The sequence below is a fragment of the Puntigrus tetrazona genome, unplaced genomic scaffold (assembly GCF_018831695.1).
Source record: "Puntigrus tetrazona isolate hp1 unplaced genomic scaffold, ASM1883169v1 S000000666, whole genome shotgun sequence".
Taxonomy (NCBI): Eukaryota; Metazoa; Chordata; class Actinopteri; order Cypriniformes; family Cyprinidae; genus Puntigrus; species Puntigrus tetrazona.
Genome location: NW_025048287.1, coordinates 147,540 through 152,389, shown reverse-complemented (window position 1 = coordinate 152,389; position 4,850 = coordinate 147,540). Strand labels below are relative to the sequence as shown.

Sequence of the window (4,850 nt, the reverse complement as noted above, 5' to 3'; positions counted from 1 at the left end):
TATGTTTGGCGTGAAGTATTACCAATATTTCACAGCCTTACCAAGCGCTTCTCTCATGATTATTCTGACTGCTATCTTGTGTATGACCTTGCATGTTTATGCTGACCACTGTTTCTTCGGATCTCCTTGTATTCTGGTAACCTGATTAGATTGATGTTTGTGTTACGACCCATTGCCTGTTCTATTGTCTTTGCTATTTAGAAATCCCTTCAACCTGTTTGCTGATTTGACCGCCTACCTGTTAACAATGAACCTCTGCCTGTTATATCTGATTACTCTTTCTTAGATTGTCCAAATAAACTTCCACATGTGGATTTGCAGACGTCATCAGCGTCCTCACCATCCTTCTTCTTATGGTATAGCATACCCTAAAGGTTGTTTCTTGTTATAACTAGGGCCCCCCTGCTGTTACTTTCAATCAAAACCTCTCTTGCAGGCTCAGTCATTTCTTATATTGATAGTAAAAAGGCAAAAGAAATAAAATTTCCACAACAATTTTCTCCTTTTTATTATTTACTAATAATAACCAATAACCAATTTCTAAATGTATTTCTACTTTACTACTGAATTATATTCTACTGGTGCATACAATATCATGATATATGTAAAATAAATAACAACAACACAGGTGCCTATACATTTTTTGGTAGCTGGGCTAAATAAGTAAGCACTGTTACTGCACTCCGAACCTAAGTTCAACCCTCAGTCATTCCACAAATGCAGAACAGCACCCTGTAATTATTTCATTCTCATCATTAGGAATAAATAAATTCTTGATTAAAACATTGAACTACCCACTATACATCATGCAGTGCATCAGTACATCACACAAATGTAATAATTTTATAACTATGTCATAGATCAAAAGTTCATCACACTTATACTATTCATTTCTGATTTTACATATAAATGATCACTCTCTTAGATTCATGAAAATAGGTCCTAATTCTGCAAAGGCAAGTTCTCTGCAAGCTCTGCAAGTTAGCTTGCAGTGTAGCATCTGGTTAAGATCTAGATGTTTGTTTGGAAGTTGTGTTAAAGGACCCTTTTAGACTTTTGCAGATAAATTACAGACCTGGACCTCATATCTACATCCTTGTGGGTGTTAAATTGCCCATGGTTCCCCCATTATCACAGTGATACTAAACAGATTTGCTCAGATTTGTCCCTATATCAAAGCTCCAGAAACATTACAATGAGGAGTAACAAACCCCTGTGCCATTCACTGATGGATTAACTAGAGATATGGCCTGACCATGCCATTTCAATACCCATCACACACATACATAAGGCCATTTTCTTTATTTTAAGCCTTGATTAAACAGTCAAGAATATATCTCATACAGTATATGTTTGTGTTGCATGTGTGTTCCTTCATCACATTATCCTAATTACAACTCTTCATTTGCTTTATTTAGACTCTAAATGCCTATATTCATGTATATGAGTGTATCTCTACTTTGATATCTTCTAGAGGGTTCTTCTTTGGTATCAAAATTATCCTCTCATTATCCCTCAAATGACGATTTACCTTATAGAATCATTAAGTGCATTATACCATTTCTACTTTGTTTTGGAATAAAGTGGCTCCATGCCTCTGGCAATTCCACCCAAATGGTGGGTGTATCAGGGAACTATCAAAAGTCCTTTCTTTGAGACAGATACTCTACAGACTCAACTCTTGAGTTCAACCTTCTGGTAGTTAAAAACTAACGCAAGTAACTTTTATAACTAGTTGGATATGTGTTTAAGTTTAAGCCCTTTTTAAGGTGAATTTTGATTCTTTGGTAATTCTCAACAGTTGTAGATAATTGATGTCTCTCTCTTTTTTCTTTACTTTCCTGTATATGTGTTTTTTTAATGTGTTGTATGTTATCTATAGCCTTGTTTATTAAATCCCTTATATTCACAATTAATTGTCTCCTGGTGCTGCTCACAATTTGATGTCACTGAATGTTGACCCTTGCTACATGCTAAATTACTGCAGAGTAGGAAAGCTATTCTTCCTTGGCCAGGAAAATAACCTTTCCTAGAATTGATAAATAATTATATTGCCTGCTCGGTGGAAAACAGATCAAATAATTGTAACGTTAATTTTGCTACAGTTAATTTTAAAATCTAATCTAAATATTTATTATTAATTATACCCAGCTATAATTAGTTATAATTTACCCCCTTTTGAGCTAATTCATTACACTTGTTCATAGCAAACATATCCCATGTTTCATGCAGTGGCTCCCATGTTTTATTTACGTTCAAGTCATTAGTCTTAAATCATTTAACACATCTTTTCCCTCATACTTCATCTACTTACTGTTTCTCACTTACACTAGTCCTTCGTAAAAAGCTATGTCCTTTCTAGTGAAAAGTGAACTCAATTAACATACTTTTGTCTTTCTACTACATTTACTCCACACTTACTTTCTCGCCCTCTATTTTCCAAAAACACCTTTTCAGGATAATCATTCGGTTCAACCATTTAATATGACACTGAAGAATTCACAAGTCTCTGTACTGAGCTAGATACGAACTGAAAAATGTATGGTAAACATAACAATAACAACAGTCTTGCCTCCACAAATTAATAACACAGTATTACACAGCCAGTAGACCCACAGGATTGTAATTCACCCAAACCATTCATTTTTAACTCCTTCAGGCACTTTTACGGCCATTTTTATGGTGAGATGATGTTTGCACTCATAAAGGCATTTGATGTTTATATGTCATCCTAGCACTTGTGGACATCTGCTTCAGATCTCTTTCTCTCTCACTTCTCTTCCTGAGATGCAGAGCTGGCATGAATTCAAGTGGCCCTTGCAGTTCTTTCTCCTCAGGTCTCGTATCACCACAAAATGTCCAGTTTGATATTGTGTAGGGTGGTTTCAGCTACTTTCCCCTTGGCTGCTTTTACCTACACACAGACATTTGTCACAAAAAAAACATTTCCTTGCAAAAGCTGACCATGTTACTATCACAAAATTTTGTTGATTGCAACTGTCGTTTACCCCCTTCTAATCCCAGGTTTAGTGGTATACCAAAGAGAATTTTAAATGCCCTTAAATTCACTCTTGATCTTTTTCTCATTCTCATGTACATGACAACAATTGGGAGTGTTTCAACCCATGTGAGTCCTATTTCCTCACAACAGCCAATTTGTTTTTTATTTGTTCAGTCTTTCCTTTGCGTCTCTTTAAAAATCACTAATATTAATGTGGCAAGGTGGGTGACAATCTAACCTTATTTGTTCATTGGCGTGTGATTGTCACCCACAATAGCCAATAAGATTGTGCCTTTACAGTATTTAAGGCTGGAGTCATGTCACCTGGTGTGCGTCACCGCTGGGACTGCTTTGATGGAGTGCGCATGTGCAGAGGTGCGCAAAGTGGCTGGTTGATACTTTGTTCTGGTTACAGGCTGTCCACCATATGTCAGTTGTGGATCCTTTCGTGTCTTTCCTGCATAATCTTTTGTGAGTTGTGAGCAGCGGTAAAACTTGTGCTTATAATAATCCGCTTTTTGTGCGTTGACGTCTTTCCAATGCCGCGCGTCTAGTTACGAGAATGCGGAAGTGTTTACACGGCGTTTAAAAGGACGGCGCTGCTGTTTTTCTCCTTTTTTCTTTGGGACTTTCTTTTCGTTTTCTTTTTATTTTCCTTTTTGTGGTATGCCCACTGTTATGTTATTAATTTTGTTTGCATCTGTTTATCGTCATCATTTAAAACTGATCAAGACGGGGTTGGTTGCACCGGTGACTTTTACCGGTGCTGTGAAAAGTGTCCTGATGCAACTTTGACTTTTGATAACCTAATTGCTGACCCTATCGCTCCAGTGAGCATTTGAACTGTTCCATCCAGTATTTGGGTCCTTTTTCTTTGCTTTGAATATTTTTGTAGGTTTAATTTGATGGAAATGTCTTTACTGTATTACCGAATGTAATATTACTTTTCTCTTGTTTTGGCTTTCTCTAGGCACTGTCGGTCCCTGAGGCTGGGAGGCTAGTTAGCTTCGAGTATTGGTGGTGGTATAATCGCGTGGAGTGCAGTGCTGCTTGGATTCACCTTTCACAGATTGTGTGTGTGTGGGATGCACGAGTGCGCCATTAGGATCCTCACTTCGCCTAGCCTGCCCTTGCCGTTGGAAAGTCTGTGCTGTATCTTATTTTTCTTTTGTTTCTTTGAGTATTCTAAATGTCTTTATTCGTAGGAAACAGAGCTCCCTTTTTGTGACCATGTGATATTGAATTGATACTGATTGATCTTGAGACTTTTAAATATTTATTGTGGATATCGAAAATAAAGTTTTGTACATTGTTCCCACGTCTCTCCTCGAGTTATTCTGGCCTACAAATCTGTGCTTCCTAATTTTTATTTCCCCGGTTTTAGTTACGGGGTGGCGTAGTCGGTTCCTTTTAAATATAACAACCTTTTTCCACTCAGTATTGCCACATTAATCTTTTGTGTTTCCAATTATAGTACTGACCTTATACATAATTTTGACTCCAATCTTTCGTGATTGTAGTTATATTTACTTAAATGTAACTGCTGATCCCTCTAGTTGTGATTAAATTTGGATCATTGGTGGCTCCGCCTAAGATGGCTGCTTAGTTTGTTAGCTCCGTGCCAGTTCCCCCTTTTTTTTTAAGTTTTCTGTATTTCATTTCGACAATATTCGACGAATTCGGTCCTAAAAGCATTAAACAATGTCCGACAGTAAAGAAACGCGGGAGTTTCCACTATTTAATTCCCGTCCTTCCAGAAACACAAAGAAAAAACACGCTGACGCGGAACACGAGACCTCGTCTGACCAGGCCGACATCATGCTGACAGAAATCCGTTCTTTGGGATCCA

General features: G+C 37.4%; 1 long non-coding RNA gene across 1 annotated transcript; it reads left to right on the top strand.

Moving 5' to 3' along the window:
• The first annotated feature begins 3,341 nt into the window (after window positions 1-3,341).
• On the top strand, window positions 3,342-4,315 carry LOC122334887. The gene is made up of 2 exons (XR_006248832.1): window positions 3,342-3,472; window positions 3,972-4,315. It is a non-coding gene; the product is annotated as an uncharacterized LOC122334887 (long non-coding RNA).
• The last annotated feature ends 535 nt before the right edge of the window (window positions 4,316-4,850 follow it).